This window comes from Misgurnus anguillicaudatus, chromosome 4, assembly GCF_027580225.2.
Source record: "Misgurnus anguillicaudatus chromosome 4, ASM2758022v2, whole genome shotgun sequence".
NCBI classification, from domain to species: Eukaryota; Metazoa; Chordata; class Actinopteri; order Cypriniformes; family Cobitidae; genus Misgurnus; species Misgurnus anguillicaudatus.
The window spans coordinates 33,869,371-33,884,145 of NC_073340.2; the positions used below are offsets into that span (position 1 = coordinate 33,869,371).

A 14,775-nucleotide genomic window follows, 5' to 3' on the forward strand; every position below is an offset into this window, starting at 1 on the left:
TTTGTACATATACTCGCTTTGCCTACTGCTTTTTGCATGCTAATAATATAAGTTTAAGTACTTTTTTAATAAGAAGTATTTAAGTATTATATTAATGCGTAATTTTTGTAACCAATCAAAGAATTATTAGTAGGAACCTGTAAAATGAAAGTGTAATAAATAGACAAAGCAGATGAGTCTTGAAAGCACAAATAACATTCATAATTTAATCTACAGTAAATATCACCTGTTTTTCATCTCTGCCACAGGTTCACCTTTCCACAACTGCAGTAAGAAGCCGGCAAGGGAATGTGTCCTCCACCCAAAATGTAATATAGAACCGTAAGTCAGCAAATTCAGCTTGTGCATTTCGCTGTTTCCTAATACCTACAAAATAACCCCGTGGGGTATACTGGGGCACAAAGTTATTTTGCCTGTAAGAAAGCAAAGCGGTCCCCGAGGGCTCCTCGTCGCACAAATGTCTGTCTGCCCCCCCTCGGGAACAACTCCCAATCATCAGGGGTCTCAAACACGACAGCCAATCACAGGAGCCCTGTTTAAATACAAGTGCCAAAAACTGAGATTGTTGTTTTCTTTTTAGCATAAGTTACTACTGTTTTAGTTTTAATAACTTATTAAGGTAACTAATTTAGTTAACTAATTAAGAAATAATGTAGTAATTCAGTTTAGACAAAAATATTTCTGTTCTAATTATTGCTCTATATAGCTCAGGAGACATAATGGAGGTCCCAGATATGTTGTCATGTCCCAACTATAATGTTTCTTCTTGGAAGAAAGAGAAGATATTAATAGGACAATTATAATATACAGTATGAATGCAAAACTATAAAATGAATATGGATAGGAAAGCTCAAAAAAACTTGGCCATGAAAGACTCATGCAAATATTTGAGTTCATATAGAAATCTTTGACTTTTGACTGCAAGATATTGTGTCAAATATAATAAAGTTTGAGATATTACTTTTCCTAGAAAAAAATATTTGCATTTGTTGTCAATTGAGTCGCATATCTAGAAAAATAAATTGTATCAATATCAAAAAAGATCCTGATATTATTTTATTTATTATTTTTTGCTGGTATGAAATTTGGTAGCACTTTTCAGTGTCCATTACATTACATTAGTATTATTACATTATTTTAGGTGGTATTTAATATCACGCAGTAAAGGGGATGTTAGATTTGAACAGGAGAATATGAGGCAAAAGTGACACAGAAGCCGCTTGGATTCAGGTGAAGAGTGATTTATTAGTGCACACACGTAGTAACAAACCCCAACATAAGGTGTAAAAGTAGAAAAAAAAACAAAAATAAAATAAATTGTACAAAATTTTAGTGATGGTCGTTTTCGAAGCACTGCTTCATGAGGCTTCGAAAAATTTACGAATCTTTTGTTTCGAATCAGTGGTTCGGAGCTTGTTTCAAACTGGCCCAAGTCACATGATTTTAGCAAACGAGGCTTCATTACGTCATGACTGTTTCGAAACGTTTCGAAAATCCGATGGTTCAGGGGGCCAAGATGGCGGTGTGACAGGTGGACGCGTTTCGGTGGTGTCATCAGGAAACTTTGAAATAGGACAATTATATAACTGTAATAACAGGCTTTTTTTTGTACATAAATGTATAAGTGATTCTTCTACTCGTATTACCCGCCTTGCGCTAATTTATCTATGGGCAGAAAGAAAAATAGACAGACTTCCAACGAGACAACACGTGCGTCAACTATGGAGCCTGTTGAAAACGCTGACGTGAATGTTAACATCGTCTCCTCAGTGGATTTGGGTTCTTCAAAAAACACCGAGGACCATAACAACTGGTTTGATTCACATCCAAATATGAATGATCTCCTTGCGATTCCCCTACCTGATACTCCCTTAAAACCTGTGCCAAAGAAAACGAAAAGAGATCATATGGATGGAAACGACACTTCGATGGAAATTCTGACGGCCATTCGTGAGCTCTCTGGGAAATACGATCAGATGTTCCAGAAAATTTCAGCAATTGAAACAACAACTGGGTCAACGGCTAAGCAGATTGAAACTCTGTCCTCCACTGTTACTCAGCTTGTTTCTGAGGTAGCAACGCATAAAGAATCCCTTAAAGTTATGGCTACGGAGATTCAAGAGCTAAAAAGTGCGAATAAAACCATGAAGGCCGAAATTGGAGAATGCAAGCGCTATACCTGGAAATGGACGTTAAAATTACATGGCGTGAGAGAGAAGGACGGTGAGGATGCTCGGAGGGTTGTTATTGAGATCCTTAGCAACGTAGTGCCTGGCATTAGCGATGATCTTGAGGGTGCCGTTGACGTTGCGCATCGTCTTGGCCCGAAGAGAGGGGATGGTTCCAACAGATCCATCATAATTTTGTTTGCACTTCGTCGTTTTCGCGACACCGTTTGGCAAGCTGCCAGAGGCTGTAAATTCCTTCTCGACAAGAAGTTGCGACTCACCGAAGCCCTTTCACCAGAAGATAGGATCGCCAGAGAGAAACTTTGGCCTCTTGTTAAAAAAGCCAGAGATGAGGGCAAAAAAGCCTCCTTTCGCGGCTCCTTTGCATTAATTGACGGAAAGAGATTCAATTACGTTGATGTGTGAAAGAGTCTTGTCTCGTGGTCAGTGTTAATGGCTCTTAATAACACTATATCTGGTAGGTTGTTTCAAACCTGACTTTGTGTTTAATCTGCTTTCGAGGGCGATCTAATTGACAAAATTTTGTTAATACCCTCAATTATCATGGATCGCTTTCGGGTACTCCGTTTGAACTTACAAAGTTTACGTTAAATTCTTGAATGTAGCCTATTTATCATTCTTAATGATGTTCTGTCTACAAACTGACATTCAGTTCTTTTTGCATACTTGTACTGGGCAACACGCAAGGTTGTGAAATATATATTTATATATATATTATCTAAATTTGTAGCCTATTCGAATATTATGTTCGGTTATATAATTGTTCCTATCTCAATTGAGAATTTCGTTTATTCAGATTAAAGAAGCTTAAGAATTTTTCCGTGTTAAATGGAAGTTAAATTTAACTCTCTTTCTGTTATATCTTTAAATGTAAGGGGTTTACGTGATGCTGTTAAAAGGAAAGCCGTTTTTTTGTTTTGTAAAAGCAGTGAGTCTGATATAATCCTTCTTCAGGAAACACACTCATGTGAAATGGATGTAAAATTTTGGAAAAATCAGTGGGGTAATACTATATATTGTAGCCACGGGTCTAATCACTCTGCTGGAGTTTTAATTCTTTTGCACAAATTTAATGGGCAAATACTTGGGGTAAAGTCATCTGACGACGGAAGATGGATTATTTTATCACTTAAACAGGATAATTCAAACTTCATTATTTGCAATATTTACGGTTGTAATTCACGAGCAGATAATAGATCTCTATTCTCTCAGATAACCTCTGAACTGAAAGAAACTCTTGTTAAATTCCCTGACTCTTTTCTTATTCTTGGCGGTGACTTTAATGAATGTGTTGACGGCACTTTGGACAGATTTCCTCCCAGAAGTAACGACAGTTTTCATGTTAACAGCAACATTTTATCATTTTGTACAGAATTTTCTCTTACTGATACATGGCGTTTTTTTCACCCTGATTTACACGAATTCACTTGGTCTAATAGAAATAGGTCCTCCCAATCAAGAATTGATCTCTTTTTACTCTCTTGCTCAGCTCTTCCATTTGTAAAAGATATTTCTCACTCATTTGCGCCCCTGTCAGATCATAAACAAATAAGTTTAAAATTATGTTGCAATACTGATAAAATTCCTAGGTTACGTGGTTATTGGAAATTTAATAATTCACTTTTAAAAGATGCTTCCTTTAATGATAGTATTAAAAACTTACTTTCAAGTATATTTTCTCAAAAAAAGGAGGATAGTTATAAAGTGAAATGGGAATTCTTTAAATATAAGGCTAGACAGATTGCTATTAAACGAAGTAAAGATTTAAAAGCCTCTAAAAATAAAAATATATGTGAACTATTAAATAAAATAAATTTTTTATTGCAAAAAAATTTAAGTCCGGAAGAAGAATTGCTTTTAAGAGAGTTAAATCTTCAAATTAATCAAGCTTATTTAGACCTGGCTAAAGGTTTTTTTATTAGATCTAGAGCAAAATGGCTTGAGGAAGGAGAGACCAATTCCAGTTATTTTTTTGCATTAGAAAAGAGGAATTGCAGGAAAAATTCATTGACGGCTCTTAACATTAATGGTGTCAGGTGCATGGATCCAAAGTTAATTTCTAATTTTGTTACTGCCTTTTATAATGACCTTTATACTTCTGAATTTAATATGGATAATTGTGAGAATTTTTTGGAAACAATTAAGAGTCATATTCCTATCATCGATGATGATTTTAAAGATACTTGTGAGGCCACCTTGACAACAGAGGAAATTAAATTGGCTCTGTTATCTATGAAAAAGAATAAATCCCCTGGGGTTGATGGATTCTCAGTTGAATTTTACATTCATTTCTGGGATTTAATACACTCCCCTTTGCTTCTCATGTATAGTGAATGCATTGTTCAGAGAGAAATGACTTCATCCATGAAACAGGGCATTATTTCTCTTATCCCAAAGCCTGAGAAAGACTCGCTCTTAATTGATAATTGGAGACCAATCACACTTCTTACAGTTGATTATAAGGTATTGGCCTTGGTATATGCAAATAGATTGAAAGTTAAGCTTAATCATATTATTTCAGAAACACAATCGGGCTTTGTAAAAGGCAGACACATTAGTAATAACTTAAGACTTGTTTTAGATTTACTGGATTATGCTGACTTTGTGAAATCTGATGCTATTATACTTTTCCTAGACTTTTATAAGGCCTTTGACACCATTGAGCATGAATTTCTTCTGCAATCTCTTAAATTGTTTGGTTTTGGGTCTTCGTTTGTTAATATCATTGAAATGTTTTATAAAGGAATTTCTAGCTCTGTCATAGTTAATATGTTCACCTCACAAAGATTTTCTATAAAACGTGGTGTCAGACAGGGCTGCCCGATTTCCCCTTTTTTATTTATTTTGGTGACTGAATTATTGTCTTTAAGTATAATGCACAATCAGAATTTAAAAGGTATTTCGATCTTTGACAGGGAAATTAAAATGTCTCAACTAGCTGATGACACCACTCTTTTTTTAAAAGATAAAAGTCAGCTCTCTATAGCCATTCAGATAATTCAACAATTCTCGTGTGCTTCTGGATTAAAACTAAATTTGTCCAAATGTGAGATAATGTCACTACATAAATGTGATGACACATTCATTGATGGAATTCCAGTTAAAGATATAATAAAGTATTTAGGTATTTATGTATCAAAAAATTTAATAGCCCGACAACAACTTAATTTTTCTCATAGATTAAAGAAAACTCAAAATATTTTTAATCTTTGGCTGCAAAGAGACCTCTCTCTTTATGGCAGGGTTCTCCTCTCTAAAGCGGAAGGTCTTTCTCGCTTCGTCTATCCATCCCTTTCTTTATATGTCAAGGATTGTACTATTAAAGATGTTAATAAACTTTTCTTTGACTTTATATGGAAAAATAGGTGTCATAAACTTAAAAAAGCAGTGATAGCTAGTTGTAGAAGTGATGGGGGTCTGGAAGCTATAAACTTTCATAACACTATTTACACCTTCAAAATTAACTGGCTAAGAAGATGTTTAATAAATCCAAATTCCTTATGGTTCTTTATTCCTAATTATATATTCAATAAAATTGGAGGCCTCCCCTTTATCTTAAAATGTAATTATATGCATAACAAACTCCCGGTTAAATTGGCTAATTTTCATCAACAGGCTCTCCTTGCCTGGAAGTTGTGTTATGTTCACAACTTCTCCCCAAATAAAACTCTCCTGTGGAATAATATGGATATAACAGTTAGGAACAAATCTCTGTTTTTCACTAATTGGTTTAATAGAGGTTTAATTTATATTCTTTCTTTATTTGACGATTTTGGCAATATCTTGTCGTATGAACGCTTCATGACTGTCCATGACTTCCCTATTCCTTTCAAAGAATATAACACTGTTGTTAAAGCCATTCCCTCAGGCCTAATGCATCTGGTTAAGAGCCACTTATTATACACCCAAAAAGATATAAAGGAGTCGGCTTTGTTGCTGGGTGGCATTGGCATTTATGACAAGAAATGTAACAATAAACATGTTCGCCAGATATTTCAGAAAAGAGACTGTATTGTTCCTCGGGGTAAATCCCATTGGATTGCTTTAATTAATAATATTGATTGGAGAAGAACGTGGTTGTTGCCTCACAAATATTTTCTTCCCAATAAAACCAAAGAAGTCCACTTTAAAATACTGCATAAAATATATCCTGTTAACTCAATTGTTTCCAAATATGTTGATATTCCTAGTACCTGCACATTTTGTGGCACTGAAGAGGAAACATTATTACATTTATTCTATTCTTGTAAGTTTGTGCAGAAATTTTGGCTAGACTTGCACTCCCATCTAAACAAAACACCTATCCCTGCACAATCTTTTAGCTTGAAAGATACTATCTGCTATTACTCTGACTCTGCCAACAAATCTAAAGAGTATTTATGTAACTTTTTTATTTTGTTTGGCAAATTTTTTATCCATAAACAAAAATTTATGGGCTCAATTCCTACTTTTTCACATTTCCTGATTGAAGTTGACTCACTGCTCAATTCTTTTTGTTTGACTAAAAATAAAAAATGTGTTAAGTTTTTGGATATATATAAAAAATATATTTCTATTGACTCCAACTTAACTTGATAGCTTTCCTTCATTGCTTTTATATATTTATTGTTAATTATATTTTTTCCTTGATTGTACATACCCCTTTTGTGTTTTTTTTATTTTTTTATTTCTCCTTTTCCTTTTATTTTGACTTCTCTGTATCTTCTTTATTTGACAATGTTCTCCTGAAGGTGATTGTAAATCTCATCTAATTGTTGGAATAAAAAAAAAAATAAATAAAAAAAAAAAAAAAAAAAAAAAAAATCCGATGGTTCACCACTAGGGGGAGTTTATCACATGACCAGTGTCTAATATGTTTAGGTGAACTCGGATCAGTTTTATTATGAAAGTTCATAAAACATTTAACATTCTGACTAATAACACTGCCATTTTGTCTACTTTTTATTTATAGACAGATTTAATGACAAAAATGTGCATAATTAAAAGGGTAGTTAGTTTTAATGATTTGTTTGCCCTAAATAAAACTAAAAACACATAATAGACTTTTAACTATGTCTTAATTAAGTTAAATAATTTTTTTAAACATTTTAATACAAATCTTGCTAATATTTTGTAAAAAAAAATGTTTGGACACATCTGCTTTTACACTATTTTGACCAGCAGGGGTCGCCAGCGTGTGTGGGTTTCGAACTGCTTCGAAAAACTGAATCAATTTTCGAAGCAATTGGTTCAATTGATTCGAAGCTTCGAAAAGCATCCTTTCTCCCATCACTACAAAATATACACTATATACAAAGTATTTACAAGCAAGTTATCTAAATCAATTGATCTGAACTGCATCAGCAAGACAACGGCAATTAACTTTGTATACAACCAAATACAAAACTCCTTCAACAACCCACACTGACTGACTATGTGGGAGCCATGTTATAGTTTTAGCTCCGCCCCTGGATCAAACCAGTCTAAAATTGGTAGGGGGGTTTTCTCCTCTGACTATAGAAACTTACATTAAATCACTTGGCAACAAAGTATACTTTAATGAAAATAAAAAAAACTACAAAAGCAATTCAAAACACATTTCAAACAACAATTAAGACTTTAAACACCAAACATAAAACACTTTTATACAGGCATGAACTGGTGACTCATATGATGTCACAACCAAAATGGCTGCTCAGCATTGTAACTGTATAAAAGTCCCAGCTTGTATATCGCACAGGTTTGGTTCTGGAAAATGGAAACTGGTGAGTGTTTGCAATCTTAGTGTGCGTTTGCAATCTTAGTGTGTGTGTGTGCAATCTTAGTGTGTGTGTTTATTGCCCAATAAATGATAGTAGATAAATAATTTGTGTCTCTGGTTATTTCATTGTTTTATGGCGGATGATATATAGTTTTGTTGGAAAGTAACTAAGAGTTATTAACAACATAAAACATTAACAATAAACACAGATGCACAATACACTGCAACATTACACAGATCCATGTATACATTTAATGTCGGCATTTGATATGTGCTTGGTCTTAAAATGTTTGTTGTGTATTAATGCTAACTGTATGAGGCTAGTCACAGTGCCTTAAAGGGCGATTTGCAGGTACAATTTTTCAACGAATTTGTGCAATTTGCTTGTTAATAATAAACATTTAAACTGTTATCCATTGTATTTTATGTTGTTGGGTATCACAAAACCCGAAAAAGTATGAAAAAGTGCAGCGGTTTGCAATGATTCTCCTTTCCCCCACAACGCACTGTATGACGTCACGCTGGGGAGAGAATTTACCAAAGCCGCCTTGAGTTGAGAGCATTGAGAATGACTATAGAAAGACGAGTAAAGTACAGTTCTGATAGCGCAGATAATATATAGATAGATAGATTGACAGACAGACAGACAGACAGACAGACAGACAGACAGACAGACAGACAGACAGACAGACAGACAGACAGACAGACAGACAGACAGACAGACAGACAGACAGACAGCCAGATAGCATAACGTTAGCATATCTTCGTGTAGAAAGTAAACAAACAATTAACATACTCGTGCATGCTGGCTTGAGGGCGTCCATGATCCTGCCTGAAATGGGTGTAACTTTATGCGATCTTCAGCACAAACGGTTTTGGCAGCATGTCTCTAATCCTGGAAGGTGAGTGAAGCACGTCACGTCTGTTCGCGGGGACCAGCGACCCAAACGCACTCACTTTCTTACAGCCAGTAGCGGAATGGCAATCGCGAGAGTCGGGACTTTCCCGGGCCGATCTGATAATAGTTATACATTTCGAGTTAACACCGTCTGGCGGCGTGATATGCGTCCGGTTCCCGCAGCCCGCTGGTCAAACTGTGCAGCCTCTCTCAACAAAGTATATAAAAGTGCTCAACGTGTTCGGCAGGTCCAAACATGTACAGGATTTATAAAAATACGGTGATCAATGAGCGGTTCCTCCTCAAATGGCATAGCCTGTCGTGATGTAAAAAGCCGCCGAACGCCTGTTTATTACAGTATGTATGCGGTCGGATCTGAGTGTGCTGCAGCTGCTGACTGCTGCTGCGTATAAAATTATCGTGTGATTCGTTATAATCGCATAAACAATACAACAAAGCATTCTTTTACTTCACAAAACAATATATTTGAGATATTATTTGATAGACTAGTAAGTGTGGATTAAGGATGTTTAAAAATCTCTAGCCTGGTGGTCAGGACATGAATGGATCAAATCAGCAGATTTGCGAAGTTTTATTTATCTCCACATATATCATAAATAATAATTATCATGGTAACTTTGCAGTATAACACATTATATATTTCCTACGATGTATATATGATTTCCAAATTATATACGTAAGTATTAAACAGCAATAAATGTCTCATCTATCTCTATGGCTCTGGCTGAGTCTTTCTTCACTTCTACCCAACGTGACATCATCGCAGAATTGCGTTAAAAAAACCGTTAATACCAAAAACGTAAAAAAAGTGGTATTTAAGACCATTTTTGAGACATTTTAAAAATTATACACATATCTTGAGTGATTTATGTACCCATTAATCGACAGTGGTGGTTAACCTGCAAGACGCACTTTAACCTCACATTACACTGTGACAGGGGACATTTCACAAGACTTTTTTTTAAATGTACATATGTGAAGTTTACGCTGAAAATCCCATATAAATAATTTATTAAATCATGTTAAAATTTCCACTTTGTAGGTGTGAGCAAAATGTGCTGTTTTTGGATGTGTTCTTTAAATGCAAATGAGCTGATCTCTGCACTAAATGCCAGGGCTGTGGTTGGATTATGCAGATTAAGGGGCGGTATTATCCCTTTCTGACATCACAAGGCGAGCCAAATTTTAATGACCTATTTTTTGCAGAGAATAGTTTACCAAAACTAAGTTACTGGGTTGATCTTTTTCACATTTTCTAGGTTAATAGAATCACTGGGGACCCAATTATAGCACTTAAACATGAAAAAAGATATGTCCCCTTTAAAGAAATACTCCATAACATGCACAGCATGCAACCAAACACTTTTGCCATTTATACATCCTTAAAATCAAATGTGCTTTATGGTGCCATAGAGTAACACATTTTGGCTTAATGGCTATACCTCTCTGTCTTTCTGTCTCTTTTTCTGTCTCTATTTCATGGGTTAAGCTGCTGGACAATATCACCACTTCATCACCTTTTTTGGCAGATAAGAACTCAGAGTTATTAATAATTTTGTCTGCATGCTACAGATGTTCCACAAATGAACCGAGCTGTGTTGAGTTCTCATGACACCGGGGCACCTCAGGTGCTGAGCGCAGACCCAAATCTGTCTCCCCACCATCACACCACCCCAACTCTCTTTAAATGAATGAAACAGGAAGGACTGAGGTAAGAACAGGAAAACAGACACACCTACATATCCTCAACCTATGAATGATTGAGAAAATGTAGGAAAAATATTTCACTTTTTGTCCACATCCCTCCACTGATTTTCACAATCTACTGAGATTTTTTTCTAGCATATATTTAGTTGCATTCACATGCATGCACTTTTATCCTACATTTCAAATGTTAGTATTTTATGCATTCTCTTGGAATCGAACCCATGACCTTGACATTGGTAGTGAGATGCTCTAACACTGATCAATAAAATTATATGCAAGCATTATAAATGGATTTGGATTTTCTGAAATCTTATATTTTCTTTTATTTTAAGGGCCTTTTCCATGTAAGATGGAAATACGTGTATAGTTTAATGTGACGCCTATTATCATATTAACTGACTAAATGTCAGCCTGTCATAGTATATGTTTTATTAGATTATAATATATTTATGAGAGCAATAAAATTAGCAATAATACCATGCATTATATTATTTTCTCGTTTATGTTCTCAAATAGAAATATTATCAATTCAGTCTGAATATAGCATCATTATTGCAAAGACGTGATTTTACTGCACCTACAGTATAGCCTCACAAGCACTATAATATATATGTTTTACTATTTTTAAAAAGAAATTTATTCTGTAGTTTCCTATTCTACATTTTTTTGTCATACACAATATTGAATTACAAAAGAATGATAGTGATAAAGTGCCATGACAAGCGAGTGGGAAGGAGAAACGGTGAGATGGAGAGAAAGTGTTAACAAGAACAGCATTGAGAGACATAAAATATGACTTTTCCATGAGAGGCGTGTGTATGTATGGGAATTCGGACCCAGCTGTGGCACACATGACTGAAGAGATTCTCATCCCAGACCTCATGTTTCACAATGACCTCCACTTCCCGTTCCACAGCGTTCTGCCCTTCACCGCCCCGCTCGGCCCCTGCGCCAAAGTACAGCCGTTGTAAAAGGAGACCACCGGACCCATGAAGAGGTGCTGGTGTGTCAAGCATCTGTTTTATCCATTACAGCGAGACTGCAGCCCTGCAGAGAACAGAAGACATGCAGAAGCATCCATAAATCTTTGGCCTCTGGTGGAAACATATTTTCCACACACTCCTCCCACGTTCCTTTGCTAACATTCTGCTGTCTATTTCACATTCTTCCATGCTAAAATCTGAGGGGGTGCACATATACAGTATACAGTAAGGGGATTTGCATCAATAAAGCCACCCGGAAGTCATTCATTTAGCATGGAAGTTCATATGATTACCAGCAACGTGAGCGATGTAAAGTAAAAAAAAATATTGTAGCATACATGATATCTTTCCTTTGAGATACAATACTGTAGTACTCATGTGCCAGTCTTTCTTTAGTTGTAACATTTACTTTAATATTTAGGGTTCTGTTACATTTTTCTTTACTTTCTTTGCTTTACATAATGTGTAAATTAAATAAACAACATTTTAGCATGCGATACCATATCCGTTTACTGCACACATATGCAAGGGTCTGCATAGACATTTTGCATGCTGAAAGTTACGAATTGCCACGCTTGGTTGTGTGTTAATCTTAGCATTAAATTCCCAACTTGCATTTATATTAAATAGACAAGTGACAGTCTGCAGATATATATGATATTTATTATATACTATAAATTATTTCACCCCAATGCTTATTCTCACTGAAATGTGACGCTCTCTAACAAAAATTTGCATTCATATTAAGCTTAATTGTTTCTGGCACATCAAAAGCAGTTTCTTTTAGTTAATTTCTATCAGTCATTGTAGACAGTAATATAAAGACACAAAACATTTTACATCATAAGATAGGCCAAATCAAGGCCAAGTCTAATGTTTGTTTAATATTTCATTATAACTATAGATAATTCATTTACAAAGAGACGTTCATTTACTCCTGTATAATGGCGTGCTCATCTAAAATGGAGAGTGAGAGCTCAAACTTTTGAAAAATTCAAATATTTGCATCAATTTTTAAAAGGGGTTTATATCTAATGAATTTAGATTTAATTTGGCATGGCATAAAATCCATTTGTAGCGCTTTTAATTAAGAATGCAGTCCATGCAATTAGAATTATGGGTAGAGCCTTCATCAGCCGGTCCTGAGAGAACTGCAGTCGGAAAAATTATGTTAATGCTTTACACAGAAAACACTTCCAACCGAGGCCACTTTTTCTCATCTTCTGCAGACAATAATGTACTGCGAAAAGCTTCTTCATAAAGCGTCCTTCCGAATGCCGCGTTTACAGTAAAGCGTGTTTATTGTTTTGTTTACAAAAGCCTGGCACATGGAACATATGTCTGATGTGTTTATGAACTTGGGTTAGCGTGTGATGCTCATGTGTGTTGTTTTACAAAATGCATTGGCACTAAAGCAAAGTATTGCATTATTTATAAAGAACAGAGCTGATTTCTCTTCATCTTGAAGTAAAGATGATAAATCTTTAGGTTGAAGTGTTCAAAACAAAGACAAGTGCAATGTCATTAATAGTACTGCTTGTTTCAGTGTTTTATATTTTAGTCTGATGTGATGCCTTATAACTCTTCTTCTTCTAATTATTATTATTATTTAATTGTTTATTTATATCGCGATTAATCGCATACACAATACACAATAAAAGTTTTTTTTTTAATAAAATATGTGTGGGTATATATATATTTTTATAAAATATGTGTGGGTATAGTGTGTAATTATTATTTATATATAAATACACACATTCATGTATAAATTTATGAAAAAAAATGTAATAATGTATATTTTTATATATATATATAAATAAAATAAATCAAAAACTAAATAAATGTATATATACATGTTAATGTTTCTTAAATACATACTTGCACGTGTAATTACACACAGTGCACACACATAAATTATGCAAAAACAAACTTTTATTTTGTATGCGAGTAATCACGATTGATCTTTTGATAGGCCTAATTTATATATATAATTTATATAATTATAATTTATATATATATGTGTGTGTGTGTGTGTGTGTGTGTGTGTGTGTGTGTGTGTGTGTGTGTGTGTGTGTGTGTGTGTGTGTGTGTAAAATATATGACTTATTATTATTATTATTATTATTATGCTGATGATAATAATGATTACTATTGTGCAATGATAATAATTGTATATTATTTTCAGTTTGTCTCTAGTCACAATTTGTCTCTCATTTGCCACTTTTTGCAATGGAGGGCGTGTCTGAAGCGATCATCATAGTGACACCAGCCAATCACAGTGGACCACAGCACAACACTAAGAGGCGACTTTGCATGAATAATCCCTTGCTATTTATTATATGTGCAAAAAAAAAAAATAATAATATTTATATGAAAAATGTATTTTGACACCCTTCAGTAAAATAAGAATAACTTTTGAATGCAACATGCTAAAGAGTTCATTCTTTTTTGGGGTGTTTACGGTCTGCTGCTGTTAACAACCAGAACTGTCTGCAGTCTGCTAGAGCACCGTGAACCAGAGTTATACACTATCAAAGACAATATTTACAACATAAAAAAGACAATTTGGTGTTTCATCATATGAAAAACCCCCTAAATAACAATATTTGTCACAAACAGCAGCTTTTTATGTAACTTCAAAGGGCTTTCTGCAAAATGATATAAAGATATTGCATTTATTCCACTGTATGTGGTTATGGGAGCACTTCAAATATTTTTAGGCAGAAATTAAATACAAAAAGGGTATTATTCCTCCCATCAGTTGGAGTAAAATAACTTTTGCATTTATAATGATAGAGAAAAAAAATCCTTTTTCCTCTGTAAGCTGACAATTGCTCGAATCAAACAAAACTATCTGCAGGTTTCGTTACCACTCAGGGCCAGAGTTATACACTTTTAAATACATACTTTAGAAGAAAAAAAAACATCAAAAAGTGCCTATTTATTTTTGTGTTTATTAGAGGACTGACAACACATGCAACCATGTTTAGCACTTTCAACAGTGTTTTATAAAATCTCAAAGGCTTTCCTGTAAAATGATACCAAACTTTTGTATGTACACCTCTGCATGTGGGTATGAGAAGCTTTTGAAATTGGGTAGGCCAAATCCAGGCGAAAATCCCCAAAATAGCCTCAGAGTGTAAGAAGATTTATATAGACTTTTATTATAAAGTGTTGCTTTGTCTCATGCACCTAAATTTGTCTAATCCAGAAAATTATTACATACATAACATTACA

General features: G+C 34.5%; 1 long non-coding RNA gene across 1 annotated transcript; it reads left to right on the forward strand.

Annotated features, from left to right (window-relative positions):
- Positions 1-10,253: 10,253 nt before the first annotated feature.
- Positions 10,254-12,040, forward strand: LOC129421185 (uncharacterized). Its single transcript, XR_008636994.2, has 2 exons — positions 10,254-10,559; positions 11,472-12,040. It is a non-coding gene; the product is annotated as an uncharacterized lncRNA (long non-coding RNA).
- Positions 12,041-14,775: the final 2,735 nt, after the last annotated feature.